Consider the following 20,899-nt stretch of genomic DNA (forward strand, 5'->3'; position numbering starts at 1 on the left):
GAAAAGAAAATGCAAAAAATTGGCTCTGATACCAATTGTAGGGATCGAATCCCGAGCGAAAGCGTTAGGATCGCCTTGCATTCGGTTTTTCCATTTTAAATGAAATAGAAACAAAAAGCTAAACATAATGGAATAGGATAAACAAAAAGAGAAGAATGATTCTTACTTTCGTAGACTTTAAAGCTTCTCGAAATTTTTTGAATGTCTTCTCAACGATCACATATACTACCACAAGAATAACCTTGTTATTCTTTAGGATTCCAACAGTTGGATAAGTGGTCTCCAACCCTTAGAAGAGGAAGAGGTAGAGAGATTGTAGAGAGTGTAAAGAGGAATTAATTTGGTGCTTAGGATATGATTTTCACAAAATCAATTCTTGCCTTAAATAGGCTAATAAGATTAATTTATATGGAGAAGGGGTCCCCTTCTCCAAGTATTTTACTTTTTACCTTTGATGCCAATTAATTAAATAACCTCTTATTTAATTAATTGACACATTAATTAAATAACCACATATAATTTAATATATATAATTAATTAATTAATATATATAAATATCACATGAAAATTCTTCCACCTGTCTATCATTTATCAATCAATCAACCATTAAGTAATCAATTAAGTAACTATATTAAATCATATTCAATATAGAGTCAATTAGCATATAAATATCACATACTTATATGTATACATCTCTTTAGGAATCTAATTCATATAAAGCTAATATTTGAATCTCATTCAAATATATCTCTCTTACATAGTTTGAATTATAGATCACATCTATAGTTAATTATATATTAATCACATCAATATACAATTTTCTCAATTGATTTGAACAATTCAAATCATTCCTCATTAATATCCTTTAGTGAGCTAACAGGGGAACCTGATGGACCTACAGATTAAAAGCTCCAAGGATATGAGATTAATTGGCTAAACTCATTAACCAAATTAATCAATATTCATTAATTATGAGTATACACCACTAGAGACCCACAACTGCACTTTTCTCACTGTAGATATATTTTTGTGTCTAGGGATATAGATGATACAAATAATCATAAAAAAATACTATTATATAAGTATTAGTCTTTCACGAGTGTTCGTAACATCAATTGGGTCAAATTACCGTTTTACTCTTGGATTACCTCTGTATCCTTAATACTAGTGCTCCTCTAATGAACAACCTGTTTATAGTCCAACTATTAAATAGAAACCCTCTCGGACCAATGAGAGGATATGACCCTTTGTTCAAGTTCCAGAGACACCACTTAAGAGAACACTCATCTACTTACCCTAACGTTGGGAATGAGTGAATTTCATCTTGTATTATTATGTTCCTAACTCCTTGCTCGGTCTTATCCCTAAAATGGTAGGTTTATTGAGTTGGAAAACTTGCCACTCTCACTCATACAAATCAAAGGCCAATCTCTCATGAACAGGAGTTTGTAATACACTTAGGATTAAGACTAAGTTGCCTAGGTTAGCCTATTGAAATAGAGACCTAACTAGTCAACGGTGTTACATCTAACGATTACTATTTTACGGTCCGGTCTTATGCAAACTCATTACATAGAATAACTCCACTCGCATGTCATCTACATGAACGCATTGGATCATTGCATTTGTATCAAATACAAAGTGGGTCGTATACATAGTGTCACCAGGATAAGGTAACCAACCTTATCTTTATACTATAGACCCTTTAGGCTGTATCTTGAACATTGATCCATGTATATCTCCATATACTATTCAAGACTTATAAGACAACCTTAGATGTTAGTTTATTGGATTTAGGGTTATTAAGACAAAATAGAATATAACACAATCAATAACATTTATTGAAATAACATCGATAACTCTTTATTGATGACGGTCAATTAACTACATTTACTGTCTACGATTTTTATGGCATTAAACCCAAGAATGGGAGGGTTGCAAACCTTCTTATTCATTATATGGGTTTAATAAAAACCCCACCGATATATATGATGGCGACATTGAGGATCCATTGTCCTATAAACAAGTAATAGAGGATGTGGTTAAAGATGAATGGATCAAAGCTATGGATCTTGAAATGGAGTCTATGTACTTCAATTCAGTCTGGGATCCTGATGGGGTAAAACCTATAGCAAAAGGGAAAAGGGTGTAAATGGTAGGGTGCAAACCTTTAAGGCTAGACTAGTGGCAAAAGATTATACCTAGGTTGAGGGAGTTGACTATGAGGATACTTTTTCACCTGTTGCCATGTTAAAGTCTATCCAAATAGTTGTCCATTGCCGCATATTATGACTATGAGATTTATGGACATCAAGAATGCCTTTCTAAATGGAAATCTTTAGGATACCATCTATATATAACAACCAGAAGGATTCATAACTCAAGGCCAAAAGCAAAAGGTTTGCAAGTTTAATTGGTCCATTTATGGACTAAAGTAAACTTATCGATCTTGGAATATAAGGTTTGATACTGCGATCAAATCTTTCTTTAGTTGATGAGCTTTGTCTTTACAAGAAAATCATCAACAGTTTAGTAATTTTCTTATTATTATACATAAACAATATCCTACTAATTGGGAATGATGTAGGTCTACCGATTGATATAAAATAGTGGCTGGCAGCCCAATTCCAAATGAAAGATTTAGGAGAGGCGTAGTTTATTTTGGGCATTAGATCTTTAGAGATCGTCAGAACAAAACACTGTCCGTGTCTCAGGCATCGTACATTGACAAAATGCTTTTCAAGTATTCGATGCAAAACTCCAAGAGAGTTTTGCTACCTTTCAAGCATGAAGTTGTCTTGTCTAAGGAACAATGTCCTAAGACACCTCAAGAAGTTGAGGAGATGAGACGGATCCCCTATGCATCGACCGTTGGCAGCCTGATATATGCAACATTATGTACTCCACTTGACATTTGCTATGTGGTGAAGATAATAAGTAGATATTAGTCTAATCTAGGATTAGATCACTGGACAACCGTTAAAACCATTCTCAAGTATCGTAGGAGAACAGGGGACTACATGCTTGTCTATGGGTCTAAGGATTTGATCCTTATAGGATACACTGACTCTGATTTTTAGACTGATAAGGATTCTAGGAAATCCACTTCAAGATCAGTGTTCACTCTTAATGGAGGAGCTATAGTCTATAAGAGTGCAAAGCAAGGGTGCATTGCTGACTCCATCATAGAGGTAGAATATGTAGTGACTTGTGGAGTTGCTAAGAAGGTCATATGGCTCAAGAAATTCTTGACTGATTTGAAAGTTGTTCTAGACATGTCAAAACCCATCACCCTTTATTGTGATAATAGCGGTGATGTGGCTAATTCCAGAGAGCCCAGGAGCCACAAGTGTGGAAAGCATATTGAGCGCAAGTATCACCTGATTTGGGATATTGTTCATCAAGGGGACGTGATCATCACGAAGATTTCTTTGGAGCACAATGTTGCTGATCCGTTTACAAAGACCTTCATGACTAATATGTTTGAGGGTCACTTGGAGAGTCTGGGTCTACGAGGTAGGCCTTATTTAGTCTAGAGCAAGTGGGATATTTTACTGGGCATGCATTGTATGCCCTAGTTTCTTGTTCTTGTGTACTGTTGTACTGGTTTGAATTTTATGATGTACACCTCACTAACTTTAGGACAATCGAGAGATTGTTGGGGTTGATGTCCTAAATCCCGGGCTTGTAATTTGTAATTGTATTTGTAAAAAAAAATTATTTATCTAATAACATAAGGGGTATTTTATTTGAAATTTAGTTGCATTAACCTAAAAACCAATAAACTAAGATCCAAAGTTATATGTTGTAACTTAAACATGTATGTGCAGACATACAGGTGAATCATGTTTAAGTGATAACTTGAACAGTCTGTAGTAGATGGATAAGGCTGGGTACCTTATCCTAGTGACACTACGAATACCCACTTTGTAGTTGTTACAATTGTTGTAAAGTGCTATAAATGATCTGATCTTGATCATTCATGTGGAGACATGTGAGTGGGGTATTCTATACAAAGAGTTTGTATAAGAGTGAGGGTATTCTTATAATTGTTGTAAGACCAAACTGTTGGGGTTGATGCCCTAAAGTCTCGTGTCATGTAGTTTGTAAACAGATTGTACGAACGCTTGTGTTGTATAATATATGATATTTACTTCACATCTTGTATTTTTGCTCAGTTGCTTGTTTTATTTGCTTTACCATAAACCAATAAAGATAAAATCCTTAGTTATCTGTATGTGACTCAAGCATGTATGTGGTGACATACAAGTGGATCATGTCTTGAGTGATAACCAAAATGGTCTGTAGTATATGGATATAGGAGGAAAACCTTATCGCTGGTAACGCTATGGTCGCGGCCCGCTTTGTGGAATGGTCACAATTGTTGACTTGTCACAGATGGTCTAATCCTGATCATTGTGTTGGGGACTTGTGAGCAAGGGCGTCCTATACAAAGAGTTTGTATAAGACCTGATCACGAAGTGTTAATGTCTCGTTATATAACACCGTTCATGACAGAGACTTCACTTACTAGGATGACCATAGGTAACATGACCTCAATCCTGAGTGAGTTGGGAACTTCTGCTATTGAAGGCGGTTCTTTCATTTATATGGGTACGATGGCCAGGTCGTCGATTCAAACCTACCATTTTGGGAATTCGTCTGATTTGGGAGCTGGGAACTTAGCTACACAAGATGGAATTCACTCCTTCCCTAAGGCAGGGGTAATAGATAGATAACTCTCTTAAGGGCTGATTCCAGGGCTTGAATGATGTGGCGCCACACACCTTCTCTTGGCCCAAGAGGTGTTCACACATAGTTAGACTATGCTGTATTGTTCATTAGAGGAGTCGATGCTTAAGGAGTGAGATGTAACTACAGGGGCAAAATGGTAATTTGGCCCAGTTGTATTTACGAGCATCTGTGAAGGGTCATTGTACTCATGATTGGTTATATCCGATGGACACAGAAATATATATGTGGTAAGAAGAGTTCAACTGTTGGTCTTTAGTGGAATGCCTGACAGTTAATAGATGGTGGATCTTGTGGCTAAAGAGTTTAGTCAACTATTCACGGATCGTTGAAGCTTCGAGCCACAGGTCATTAGGTCCCTTGGTAGCTTGGATAAAGTCAAGAACCAGTGTTTGGGTTAATTTGAAATGTTCAAATTGACAAGAGGAAGTTCGATTATATATGATATAATTGGACTGGTTAATTATATATTGTTGGGTTTTATGTTCTAAAAACTCGCAGTTTGTAAAATGATAAACATTTTCTATTATCAATATACTTGTTATTGATCTCATAAATTGTATGAAAGTCTAAATCCAATAAACTAAGACCCATGACTATTGTATGAGTACTTGAACTTTATATGGAGACATAAGAGTGGATCAGGTTCGAGTAAATAGTCAAAATGATCTATGGCACATGAATGAGGTTGGGTACCTTATTCTGGTAACACCATTGGATGCGACCTACTCTGTAGTTGTTACAAAGAGTTGTAAAGTGCTACATACGATGTGATCCTAATTCATACATGTTATGACATGAGAAGTGGGGGCGTCCTATGCAATGAGTTTGCATAAGATCAGGACCAAGAAATAAGTCACTCTTATTTTATAATGCTGTTTACTGTTTAAGACTGACTATTTCACCTAGATGACCTAGGTAACTCGATCTTAATTCTGAGCTAACTATGAACTCCTATTTATTCGAGATTGCCCTTAGATTTACATAGTTGAGGGTTGACTCAACAACGCCGATTCAATAAGACTCTCATTTCAGGGGTAAGACCGGATAGATAGCCGGGGACATAGGGTGCAAGAAGAAGTTCACACGTACCCGATTAAGGGATAGGGGAAAGGTTGTTCTCTCAAGTATTGAATCCATGTCTTAAACAAGAGGCCCCACCCTCTCACTTGGCTGAGAGAGTTTGGTTTGGTGATTGGATCGCAAACCAGTTGTTCATTAGAGGATCAGTAGGGACTTGAGAAATAAGACGTAATCTCAGGGGTAAAACAGATATTTTTGACCCAACCGTTATTAAGAACAACCTGTGAAGGGTCAACTTGCTGATTATGGTTAAATCATGTGGACATAATATATCTACAGTGAGGAGAATGCAATTATGGGCTTTAGTGGAATGACCCATTAGTTAACGAATGAGGATTAATTTGGTCTAATGAGTTTAGCCAATTAATCTCGGATCGTTGGAGCCCATGATCTGTAGGTCCGCGAAGGTCCTCCTACAGCTCATAACGGACTAGCTCTAGAATAGTGTGATAAGTTAATTTGAAACGTTCAAATTAGAATTAAGGGAATTAGTAATATATATATATAATTATGTTTAATTTTTATAATTAAACGGAATAAGAGAATTTAAATATTTAAATATGATTTAAATATATAAAGATGGATATGTGTTAAAATTAATTTAATATTTGATATTAAATTAATTAAGTTTTATTTAATAATTAATTTATGAAATTAATTAATTTTTAATTTTTAAAATCAAAATAGATTTTATAAAATCAAATTTTTTATTTTTAGATAAAATTGGAAAATTGGAAAACAAAAACATAAAATGGAAAAATGGTTTTTTCCATTATCCATCACCTAAGTAGCTCACACATGAAGCAATGTCTTGGCCTTGTATTCTCCAATTATGAGTTGCAACTCATGCAACTCTTCTCTTTGTATGTTGTTTTGAAATATATTGAAGAGATTGGAGTGAAAATCGGGCATGCAATCTCTAGAGTTTTGAGAGAAAAACTGGTTTGAAGAAAGGTTCTTGAACAAGGTTGCAACAGTGAGCTTTTCTCCTTCATCCCTTGATTCAAGTAGAGGAGAAAATACTATAGTAGATATGTGATATCAAACTATAGGATAAACATATAATATGATTATATTTATTAATATTTTAATTGATTAATTATATGATAATTAATCCAAAAATCACGTTTGGACGTGGGTTAGTGGGAATGAGTTGGTTATTGTAACCGATGAAATAAAAATGAAATTGTTTCATTTTGAATGGTCGTCCGAAAAGAAATTAGAGAAAGCGCGCTGGTGTTTCCTAAACGATCACTTAAGAATTTCGAGAGACTATGTGATAGTCCTTATTCGTCTAGACGATCGTCCACCTCGTGCCTAAACGATCACACACTAGTTCCTACACGATCGCATAGCTTCCCTAAACAATCGTGTTGTCACACCCTACCCCGAGCCCATGCTCCTGAGCCCGTGGCGAGGCGTGATATAATCTGTTAATACTTTAGCTCAACTACTAGTTTCTTTTAGTATATTCTCAATGGAAAATATTACATGATTTTAATAGAAACTAGTTTACAAGTATAAAATACACATGGAAACCCTATCCCGGTAATCAGTCTTATTTATAGCTATTTTTCAACTTGTGGCAGACTTTAACCAATACCGCAACCTGGACTCTTCAGCTACCTGCAAGGTAAACATAGAGACAAACCATGAGCTTTTACAAAGCTCAGTGAGTGGTAACACAAATATAAATCTTCCACAACAAACATGAGGTTTCCATGTGAATCTCCAACAAAGCATGAAGCTTTCACGAATCCACCTACATACACTGTAGATGTTTAACATACAATATCATAACAACAATACCAGCCTATGTGCACATAGCTCCTCCTATCATGGGCTCAGAAACTAGGCCCGTTGGCCCTCTGACCATCCCACTTCAAGGATTCTCTATCCCACATGCCCAGGCACTAGACTCCTCGGTCCCCTGACCATCCTGTAAGGATTTACTCTGGCTCAGGTTCTAGGTCCTTAGACCTGACCATCCCAATCATCACATATAACCTACAACATATTAATTTAAAATATACTCAAAATAAGAAGGGAAGAATTAACCACTCACAGTGAAGTTATGGAGAACTTTCCACGCAGTTCACTTGGTTTCCCTGATTCTACCATTAGATCCTTAAAGTTTCGCCTCTAGATTCCTTGGCGAAAGCTCTGAGTATCAAATTTACTCTTCCTGGCCCGACTGTCTTCTTTCTGGTGAGCACCTCTTGGTTTTCCTGATTTACATGAGTGGTTTGGGAGAACTAGTGGTTTGAAGTTGGCCTTTCGCGGCTGTCTAGACAGTTTGCCTCCTCCGCGTCCTTGCTAGTATCTCCGACCCACACTTAATTTTTCTCTCGTTTTATTTTTCCTCTCTTTGTGCTCTTTGAGAAATGACTTGGTGTGTAGGTTGGAGTGGGGCGTCCCTCCTTTTATAGGCATCCAAAAGCCCTCCAAGATCGACACCTACTCCTCAATGTGTTACTCTTAAAGATTGCCAACCTTCAGCCCCTTTCACCTCTTGCTTGAGGTGTCTACCAACGCAAAGTTTGATCCATGCAAGTGCTGGATGTCTTCCTTCTCATTGCCAACGCATGAGACCAAATTTGCATGTCACCTTCAAGCCTCCACCTCAAACCTTAAGTCTGAAGGTTTCTTCTCAATGAAGCCACATGTTAGGTTGATGTCTTCCTTATGAGCTCAGCCTTCTTATAGTTCATTCCCTTTGATATGTGTTCACTAGGGTGATTCTCAATGCATACAACTAGCCTAAGGTATCAACACATACAATACTTAGAACGCATAGTAAGTCCTCAACACATAGTATGATTCCAACGCATAGCAATCCTTAGTTTCCCTTAATTTCCAACATAGCACCATCGAACCCTTAACCATCACAAGAGCCAACACATGCATCCAACCTAGTCTATCGCATGGCTATGTCTAATGCATCCCTTATGCAAGCCATCACCACCTTCAAACGCATCGCCCAACGGTCGCACGGCTCCAACGATGGATTAGTATCAACACATAGCTCACATGGGTCGCATGGCATGGGCGCTTGGTCGTATCGCTTGGCACGGCAGCTTGGCTTCAACGCATGGCTGGGCGTTTGGCCGAGGCGCTTCGATGCATGGCTAGGCAGTTTGGCTGAGGTGCTTCGACGCATGGCTGGGCAATTTAGCTGAGGCTGCTCGACGCATGCCACCCTCCAGCCCTCGTGCCATCCCAATGCCCCACCCTCGGCTACCATCCTTCAATCGCCTACCACCCTTCAACGCATCCTTTCCCTAATATGTTGATCTAACCTCCAAGGCATGTGTTACTCTTACTACACTTCCCCCTTTTTGCCCATGTCTAAACACTTAGTCAATTTTGTAGTAGGATTTCACTTAACTACATCTTCACCACTTAGGGTTTAAATTCCAGAGTATTCCATCCTTTTTTATCCCTTAGGGTTCTTCCTACTCTTACCCTAGGATTTAATTCCTCTTTATTTTATGATAATAAGGGAAAATGGGCTCTGGGTCTCACATGTATAGTGTGTTGAGTTTGCTAAACGATCGTATACCATTTCCTAAACGGCCGTTTAGTAAAACCTACACGATCGTGTAGAGTCTCTTAAACGATAAGCATCGTGCTATGCGATAGCGTCTTTTTTCCTCCCACTTGCTTATTGCCTACACGATCCGTGCTTCCTCCTTCCTCCACCAAAGTCACCAAAGACCACGCTTTGGGTTGTCACTCCGAGAATACCTGGGGCTCTTTTCTGGTGGTTTCGTCCCTACGACATTCGTGTTCGTGCGGTTGTTCGTGTTGCTGTAATCGACGCTGCTGCTGGGCGTTGATAGATCGCGTGGAGGGTTCCGCTGCTTTGAGTTCCAAAGTTTGAAGATTGTCTTCAACTGGTATGACACTCTCCCCCTTGGTATATCTTGTTCATAGCATGCTTTTAATTGACTGTATGTTTGCATAACTGTGTGTTTGAATGTATAATATGTATTTTGGTCATGGTGAGATCGAAACGATCCGAACGCGCTCATGGAACTCTTCGGTAAAAGATCCTTCATGAACACATTGCTAAAAGAGGCTTACATTTTACCAAGATGACCATAGGTGACTTGACCTGAATCCTGAATGAGTTGTAAACTTTTGCCTATGAAGGTGGTCCTTTGGTCTACATGGGTGAGAGTGGCCAATTTCGCCGACTCAATATGCCTACCATTTTAGGGATTCATCTGATTAGGGAGTTGGGAACATAGTTATAAGAAGAAATTCACTCATTCCCTAGTGTTAGGGTTAAGTAGAGAAATTGCTCCCTTAAGGGCTGATTTCGGGGCTTGAACAATGAGGTTTTAGTTACAGTTGGACTATAACTAATTGTTCGTTAGAGGGACCAGTCGTACTTAAGGATTTAGATGTAACTACAGGGGCAAGATGGTAATTTTGGCCCAACTTTATTTACGAGCAATTTGTGAAGGGTCAACATACTGTTGATTGATTATATCCCATGGATATAGAAATATATCTATAGTATAAAGAGTACAACTGTCAGTCTTTAGTAGAGTGACCGACAGTTAATAAAGGTTGATTAATTTAATTAAAGAGTTTAATTAATTAATGAAGTATCATTAAAGTTTCAATCTATAGGTCCATAAGGTCCCTAGTTAGCTCAATTAGAATTAATATGAATCGAATTAATTTTGGATTAATTTGAACTATTCAAATTAATTGAAGAAAATTAATTATATAAGATATAATTGACATAACGTATACGATACATTATAATATAAAGTTTTAATGAGAGAAATAAGTGTTTGAATATGAGTTCAAATATTAATTATATGAATTGAATGTGATTCATATAAAAATTATAAGTTAAAATTAATATGAATGTGATTCATATTAATACTATTGGTTAATTGAGAGATTTATAATCTGTAGGTTATATTGTATGTGATCTAATATAAATTCTAGGTTATATGTTATATATGACATAACATATAGTGATTAGCTATATATATATATAATAAAATTAGTTATTATATATAAATTATTTAAAATTTAAATTAATTTTATTTAATTATTAATCTTGAATTTTAAATAATTTTGAGAGGAGAGTTAGTTTTAACTCCCCTCTCTCTTTGAATCTCTCCTTTTTTTTCTATAACGTGAAAAATCACAGAGGGGTTAATGATCATCTTCCTCCCATTCCTCCATGGGCTTCTCATTTTTGCATCTCTATGAAATTCACTGTCCTTTTCTCTCAACAAATTCATTCTCCCAAAATTGATCGATGAGTGAGCCCACAACTTTGCTATGATCCTCATCCTAAAGAAAAACGAGGAAGTCCTCTTGGTGGTGTTTGGTTTTTGGAGATCTCTTACTGTGTTCGTATGTTTGAAACAAGAGGAAAGTTGTTCTTAACCATTGATGTGATCAAAGAGGATCAATGAAGAATTTGTTCTTCAAGAGTAAGTTCTTAATCCTTCTCTTCAAATTTCTATGAAAGCATGCTTAATTAGAGTAAATGTATATTAGTTTCCGTCCTCTATTAATTCTAGATCTATAAAATAAAAATTGGGACATGATTTTTCATTGTGGATAGTCACATACTCTTTCACTTACATATGTCCTCAAACCCAGTCCTTGCACCACATTATCTCATAAAGTGGATAGACTAAGTTATATCTGAAACAACTTTCAAATGTATAAGGATATATTTGACTATGCAAATAATTGCTTCACAAGCAAAAATTGTCTTACTGTCCAATCTACACCAACTAGGATAAAACACAGCTTTCTCAAAATCCAATATGAAACAGTGTATCCCATAAAAAAATCAGATCTTAAACTTTATAAACCAACGTCTCATTATTCATAAGTTTTAATTTCCAAAACTCAATGGCCATACCATTGACTTCACCGATTTAATTAACTAATTATATATTAAATGTTAAGGAAGTCTCATGTAGATCTACATTCCCTCAACATTTGAGGTATCTTAGGAAACTTTTCCCTTAGACATATCAACTTCATTGCAGAATGGTACATTACCATTCCATCTGAAATAATTGCATCGAACATTACACAACTACTTTGTAAATGTAAGATGCATGAGAGAAATTTAACATCGTGTCCTAAACATCTGTATGTGGACTTTTAATATACAAAAACACTTGAAATCAACTATTTGAAAATTGGTTAAACATTTTAACTTGTATACAGATTTCTACTTCATTCATAATGAGCAAATATCAATATAAAATAGATAAATATCCTTGTTTCATTTTCTTGTCTGTACAAGAATATCGTAATTGTTTCAAAGTCATTGATTATGATACTATATCAAACCCTTATTATCAAAGATTCTAATTGTGAAATTTAGTTCTCAAATGAACATCATAATTTTGCAAACATTTTTGCAATTCAATCTTCGAAAATTTTCTTGAATTTATATAGATGCAAAACTCCTTTTCATAAAAGAAGTTATTCATTTTTACATATCTCATATGCAACATTGAATCAAATAATGCATAAAGACCCTGTTATAGAAGCTAGTTAAAAAAATGACTCACAGTTCGTTTTCACCCAACAATTCTTATGTTGGTTTTCACCAAGTGCCAAAAGTCTTAATTTGAAGATCTCTATCTCTAAGTTCTATACTTTCAAGTTTCCCTTTTTGTAAATCTATATATTTTCTTTGAGGTTGCCCTCATCAAAGAAAATCTAAAAAAAAAAAAAACCAGTTGAGATTAAATACACTATTTTATCTCAGATTTATGACTAACAAAATTTATTTTTGTCAACCTCCTTCAATTCTTGTCATCTAGAATGATAACTTTGACTTCCAATAAGTCATAGAGAAGGTTGAGTCATCGCATAACTCTCCCACTACTATAGGTTTTATAAGTTTTCATCTTGTCATCTTATATGACAATGAAGACTCTAAGTAAGCCTTTATAAAGGTTAAGTCATCTCATAACTCTCCCACTATGATGAAAACTTATATGTTTGACAATTAGAAATTGACGTTCAAATGAAAATAAATGGTTAACAACACTTGTTAACTATTACATGGTTTTACTTGGAACTAATACATCAATACAGCTTGACCCTTTTACAGGTCTGCAACCTTTAACTTCTAAATGAATCAGTATTTGTCACACAAATACATCATTTTACTTTGTACTGTCCAAAAGGCCATTTATAAACTCCATTAGATCTACCTACATCTAGGCATACTTTTGACATTTATTTTATAAAGGGTTTGCTTTGACACAAGTGTCTCAACTTACCCAAAAACTAAAATGTCATATACTAGTTTTACGACACATTCACAATCCAATATTGTTTCCCAAAAATGTTCAATCAATGCAATCTCTATTGCATTTTCTCAGTGGAGTTAGACATTAGTGTAATTTTAAAAATAGGACTAAGTTAAATAAAGTAATTAAAATGTATTAAATTCAACAAGCCTACATTTCTCCTGCTGCAACACAATTTCATCTAAATTGTATTGAATGCTCAAAGTTGAGATCTCATCTCATCTCTATCAATTAGGTTTAGTACAACAAATATCCTACACTAATCATTATGATCTGATCATATTTTCACAATATGCTTGCGTAAATGACTTAAACTTTAGTCAAATTTCTTTTCAACATTTCAAAGAAAATAAGACTTAAGTTGCATTAGAATAAGATATATTTATTCATATTACTCAACAATCATATTAATGGCTTATTTATGAAATCAGACTTATGCTTTCAATCATAAGACCACTTGGGTCAAAGAAAATCTAACATTGGCCAAGTAACCTTATCTAATAAGGTTTTAATGACACACTTGCATGAGAAGCAAGACTTTTGATAGGTAATGATAATTTAACTCTAACTCTTAGAGAATTACCTGTAACTGTCATTTAAAAACCAAAGATATGTATCCCTTTAGGAGAATTGAATATGTCTTTCTTTCTGAACTCATTCATCCTTACACTCTCTCAGTTTAGTACGAAGATATGTTAAAATATGTTAACCTTTAACACATAAAAATGTATTTATTCAAATCTGAACATATTTTCAAAACAACTTTTGAAAACATATCTTATCACTAAAACCATTCATACTTTATAAATATTTAGTAATAATGTTTGGAGAAATTGAATTTCTCTCATAGTAATAAAAAAAATGATTTCTCCAAACACTACATTTTAAATTCACCAGAAAAGAAGAAATCAATTTTTTATTAGACTATACTAAAAATCAAAAATAAAAAACATGAAAAATAAGAAATATTGAAAATCAAAAATAAAAGAAACATCAAAATTCTTGGTTTTTTAGGTCCTTTTTTCTTGGGATTCTTGAAACAACCACCCAAGAACTTACTCTTCTTAGGAGATGGGAGAGCCTTGGGCTCAATTCCATTTACTTGTACTTTAAAAATGGAGCAAAAGTTAGAAACTTTCTTTTTATTTTGTTATGACAAACAAATTTAGAATTAGAATCATGAATTGAAGGTTTTTCTTTCAAACAAACATCTTTCAAAGAAGTTGATATTTCTTTTTTAGAAGAATCATTTTTTTTTTGTCAAACTTGTTTGAATCATTGAAATCATCATGTTTTAAAAAAGATTGATCATCTTTGCAAATTTTAAGAGAAGAATTGATTTTTTCACAGAAGTTCAGAGAGAATTAGAAGAATTTTGAGAAGTCCAATCAAAATCATTTAATTCAAAATTCAATTTTGATTTTGTTAATCTATTCAACGAGATTTTCAAAGAAATTTAATTTGTTGAAATAAACTTTGATTTCAATATTGAGTATAATCTTTAATAGTTGGTCCTTTGAGGATTTCTCTTGAAAAGTAAACTTTTCTTGAGGGCTTTGTAGCTTATCTCAATGTTGATTTGTCTCGAGGGCTTTACAGCTTGTTCTCAATGTTGATTTATCTTGAGGGTTTTGCAGCTTGTTTTCAATGTTGATTTGTCTCGAGGGTTTTACAACTTGTACTCGAACGTAGATTTATCTTTAAGGCTTTGCAGCTTGTTCTCAATGTTGATTTGTCTCGATGGATTTGCAGCTTGCTCTTGATGCTGATTTATCCCAAGGGCTTTATAACTTGTTCTCGAACGTGGATTTATCTCGAGTGCTTTGCAGCTTATTCTCGATGTTGAATGCAAACCCTTGATTAGAGAAAGCGTAACACATGGACGTTTTTAAAGTTAAAGTCTTGGAAGATTGTTTGTATCTTCCAGAAACTTTTGTCTTCACATGTAATTCACTTCAGAACTTAGTAAGTCTACTTAATTATTAGAAGAATTCTCTCTAAATTCTCTGGAGTCTAAAATTTTTTAACATTTCAAATGAAGGAGAACTTCTCTATTTATAGAATTCTCATGTGAACTTTGTGGGCTTGGGTTTGATTGGTCCATGGATCTAACCCTTGGGCCAAACTAATTGGATTAGGGTCTTAGTTGTCCTGGCCAAATTAAACCTGGTTTTTAGCTAAATTGAACTTGAGTCCAAATATTAATAACAAATTGGAGCAAATTATTTTTTTCCATCCAACAACCACAATGAAAATATGTGACAAGATCAAAAATTGTCAACTTATGTCTTCAATTTAAATTTGGGACACACATCAACTTTTGATAGTCCCATATTTCATTATTTGTGTATTCTTCATTGATTTGAGAAATGGTCGGGTGATTTGTGATTAGTTAAAAATTTCTCGTTCAATAGGTGTGAATCATAAATGTGAAGTGTGTGTGGAACCAAAACTAACTAAAGCACAGTTCCATTAAAGTGATATCTATGATTTGAAATTTGTGCAAACTAGAGGTGGTAAAAAGTATTTATTCCTTTTAATTTATTGGTGACCGCACAACATACGTTTATGTTGGAAAATTTAACAGATTTTCTTATTTTATTTTTATTTTATTTTATTTTAATTATTCTATTCTATTCTATTTTAAAAACATTAATGCGTTAGAAAAAGTCTATTTTTCTCCCCTAATTTAAGGACACTTTAACGCTGGATGGAGATGGTTAAGTCTTTTTAATCGTCTCCTTTCCTCTTTAAGAAAAATACAGTTTTGACAGACAGAAAATTTTTATTTCAATATGCAATTCCAAAAAGGGTTTCGTGAGCTATAAGTCCAACGAAATTTGTAAGATCGTTTAACTACACATAAACGTTTTTAATTGTTTGGTTCTAGAATTCCTGTCAATTTGATCCAGTATTTGATTATATGATTATCTTAGAGAAAACATTTTAGGAATTCTATTCTAATTTTTGGGTCATGTCCTCTACTTAGTCAAAATATCATTCTTGTAAACTTGAAAAATTCAGTGGACAAAATTTCAAATGTTGGCACCAACAGGTGAAATTTTGGCTCACTACCTTAGGCCTTTATTTTGTAATTCTTCTGATGGAAAAGAAAAAGAAAAGGAACAAATTATTGAAGGCAGCACTTCTGACCTAGTGTGCCAACTCAAATTACTGCTGATGAAGGTCGAGAAAAAAAAGATACATCATGGAAATATTCTTAAGCAATGTATTCATACGTTTATCTACTGAGAAGTAAAGATGAGGTAATTGAAATATTTAATCTTTATAAAATGAGGTTGAACATCAACTAAACACAAAGATTAAAACAATAACGGCGATCCTCGTTTTGAACAACTTTGTTTAGAGCATGACACTATTCACCAATCTACTAATCCTTACTCACCTCAATCAAATGGAGTTGTTGAACGTAAAAATTGAACACTTAAGAAAATGATTAATACAAATATAAGTTCATGCTTACCCCTAAAACTTGTAGGAAAAATCCTTGTTAATAGAAAATTATCTATTAAATAAAATACCTCTTAAGAAGTCACAAAAACACTCCATATGAAGCATGGAAAGGAAGAAAACATTCATACAAATACTTAAAAATGTGGGAGTGCCTAGGAAAAGGTTGCAATATTGTTGAATTTTGTATTTGTGCAATGATATCAAATTAAACTATCTTGAATTTTTTCCAACTAAATCCAAGTATAAGTTTAATTGAAATTTCCTGACAAGTACCAAAGTCGAACATAAGGACTTTGTTAATAAAGTTAAGTTGGTTAAAGCGAATTTTTGCAAACAATAATCAATACGTTGATGAAATATAATAACAAAACTAAACAAAAGCAATAAGAAGATGAAAGATGAACGAGATGAGTGACATTGGAGTGGGATGCGTCGAAGATGAGATTGATAGAATTCATTGATGATGTGAAATACAACACAAAGAAATCAGCAAGCGTTGAGTGAAGAAAATTTAATGAATAAAGTAGGATTGAGAAGATTCGGCAACATTCACCCAAGTTATGCATACGAATTTATTCATGTCCTTAACTTACCAAAATGGAGTGATCACCTCTCTGTGTTTTATACCACATAAATCTTATCTCTAGGACGCATGTTTAAGTTAAAAATTAGACAAAATGTGAATTTTATCTCCAAAGCCACTTCTTTCCTTGTTTCATGAGTTTCATAGCCACTTACTCTTTCAAATAGTTAACTATTTCTACTTAAATCTATTGATCAAGTAGATTCAAGCAATAGATTAAGCACACATTAAACAATGTGAACTTCAACTTATGCAAAACGAATGTAAGTTTTACTCTTCCCAACCCATTAGAAATTTAGCGGCTCATAATGGAGAAAAATGAAATGATGAGGAAGCAAGAAGTGATGGAAATCGTGGTTTATATTAAGAAGAAAAATATCACAATGTTAACGTCTTAATACAAAATTTAGAGAGAACAAACAAATAGAAAGTGAAGATCAGAATATCAAGTCGTCGGTCATAATCTCTTGCTTCCTTTGGCTTTAATAGACATTTGCTTTCTTTGTGCTACTGACTTGATGATAGAGTTCTCCCTTTACGAAGAAGAAGACTAAGCTCTTGCTTAGAGGTTTTCAAACAGAGGTTGAAGATGGTGAAGAGAAATGGGCTTAATGGGCATGTATGTGTAAGTGTTGGAACCTCCAAAGTTTGTAAATGGTGAACTATTTATAGACTCCATGAGATTGTTGGGCAGCTCTCTTTCTTATGATCATCTGACTCACTTTACATTTAATTCTATGTCCTATTATATTGCCTTCCTTGCGTCATTTCTTTATTGGTTCTATTGAATCTTTCAAATCAACTCCCAACTTGAATTTTGATTAGATGTGCCACCACCCATGAACCATCATCTTCATTTTTTGAATTGCATGGTCTTACTTTCAGCGCAAAGTTAGGTTGGCTTGCTTATCTTATGCGTTTAACCGTTGTAGCTTCACTTCTTTTGCATCTTAATCCTACTTTTGTAGTGGTTAGAATTATAAAATTTTAGGATAACTAAAATTTGCAATTACTAAAGGCAAGGCTAACCTTTTTACATGATTTCATTCTTAAGTTAATACATTTTCTACTAAATTTTCCTAATTATTCTAAATAAGAAGATACAATAACTTGTATTTCTACAAATTATCAAATATCTAAACCTAAAATGGTTAAAATAGGACAAAAAGTATTCATTTCATATTCATAGGCTATGTTAACAGCAGTTGTGCGTATCAATTTATAGTATATAAATCAAATATTTCAGATATACATGTTAATACAATCATTGAATGAAGGAAAGCAACATTCTTTGAAAATTTTACAAAAACGTCCTCTTCATACTATAACTAGTGAAACTCAAGATAGATCAAATGTTGAGTTAAATAAGAAAGAGGAACTCAGACGATGTAAAAGGATGAGAATCTCAAAACCACTTAGGCCTTATTTTTTAACATATTTGTTAGAAAACGAACCTAAAATATTTAAAAAGACTATGTCCTCTCCAGAAGCTTTATATTAGAAAGAAGTTGTAAATAGATATCCACTAAAAATTATGGTTACACTAAGATATCTAGTTATGCTTGAAGGCTATTGTGATGCTAATTGGATATCAAGTACTAAAACTTAAAATCCACAAGCGGTTACATTTTCGTTCTTGGAGGTGGAAATGTGTCTTCAAAATCTTCCAAACAAATGTGTAAAGCACGATCCACAACCGAGTTTGAATTTATAGCTTTAGAAAAGGTCGGAGAAGAAACAAAATGACTTCAAAAAATTTTAGAAGATATTCCAAACTGGTATAAGTCATTGCCAACGATATGTATGCATAATGATAGCCAAACAACTATTTAGAATGGCACAAAATATTATGTCTAATGGTAAGTCTGAACATATATGACAAAAACATAATATAATCAGATATTGGGTTGTATGTCTTAAAACTCGCAGTTTGTAATCTTTGAACATATTCTATTTTGCAATAAAGTCGTTATTGAGGTTTATTCAACAAAGTTGTTATTGAACATGTAAATAGCCTAAATCCAATAAACTAACGAACCCCTGGTTATAGCATGAATACTTGAATTTTATGTAAAGACATAAAAGTGGATCAAGTTTGAGTATATAGTGAAAACAGTCTATAAGTATAAGGATAGGGTGGGTACCTTATTCTGGGGACACTATGGATACGACCCACTTTATATATGATACAAACGAGGTGATCTCGAAATCGTTCATGTGGAGACATATGAGTGGAGGCATCCTATGCAAAAGATGTTTGTATAAGACCGGACCACAAAATAGTCACTTTTCTTTAGAATACCGTTTACTATTAAAACTAACTATTTCAATTCGATGACTAGGTAACTTGATCTCAATCCTGAGCTAACTATTAACTCCTATTTATTTGGAATTATCCTTTACATGGGTGAGAATGACTCAACATCGTCACTCAATAAGCCTCCCATTTTAGGGGTAAGATCGGGTAGATAGCTAGGGACATAGTCCTACAAGATGGAATTCTCTCCTACTTGATTTCTGGGTTAATAGATAGGTTGTTCCCTTAAGTACTGACTTCTAGTCTTGGACAAGGAGTCCCGCCCTCTCTATGACTGAGAGGTACTTGGTTTAGTGGTAGAACGACAAATCGATTGTTCATTAGTGGATCAGTGGAGACTTAAGGAGCAAGATGTATTACAAGGGTAAAATAGTAATTTTGACCCAACTGTTAGTACGAATGGCCTATGAAGAATCAATCTACTGATTATGGTTAAATCAAGTGGACAAAATGAATAGAGTGCAACTACCGGGCTTTAGTGGAGTGTCCCGATAGTTAACGAATATTGATTAATTTGGATTAAACGAGTTTAGCCAATTAATCTCAGATCGTTGGAGCTCATGATCTATAGGTCCATTAGGTCCCTCCACTAGCTCGTAAATGGATTAAAACTTAGAATAGTGTGTTGAGAGAATTTGAAATGTTCAAATTCGAATTAGGGTTTGGATTATTATATGCAATATAATCAGCGTTTAATTATCAAATAAACAAAATTGGAGAGTTGAAAATATTTAAATTTAATTTAAATATTAACCGTGATTCATATTTTGAATTTGATGTTTTATTAATTTAATATTTGATATTAAAATAATCCATTAATTAAATTATTTAATTAGTTATTTATTTATTATTGAATTTGAGTTTTTTTCCTCAAAATTCAAATTATTTCTCAATTAATTTAATTTGATTAAATTAAATTTAAAATAAACAAATTGGATGAAATTTTCAATTAATTTAATTTGATTAAATTAAAAATAGAAGTTTTAAATAAATTGGATAGTGGGGTTTTCCCACATTATCCAATTGATTAACACCTAATCAAAATAATTTAGTGGAATTGTATGTGTCAAATTGTGATTTAATTCATTTGCATGTTACTTTTCTATAAAATGGTGGATTTTATTCAAGAAAAACTTCATGCAAAACCACAAAATTTGAAGGAAATCTTCTGCTGAGAAGTTTTCTGCTCACTTCCTTTCTAACTCCAGAATTCATCTAAATTCCTACTCAGTTGGGAGACCATCCTCCAATCTAAGGTCAAAAAAAAATAATAGAGAAGTCCTTGTAATAGTCTACATCAAACCTATAAAAAGAAACAAATAGAGGATTGGAGCAATTAGAGGAATCTTCAAAGATTGTCTTTCTATACCC

Source organism: Benincasa hispida, chromosome 8, assembly GCF_009727055.1.
Source record: "Benincasa hispida cultivar B227 chromosome 8, ASM972705v1, whole genome shotgun sequence".
Lineage (NCBI taxonomy): Eukaryota > Viridiplantae > Streptophyta > Magnoliopsida > Cucurbitales > Cucurbitaceae > Benincasa > Benincasa hispida.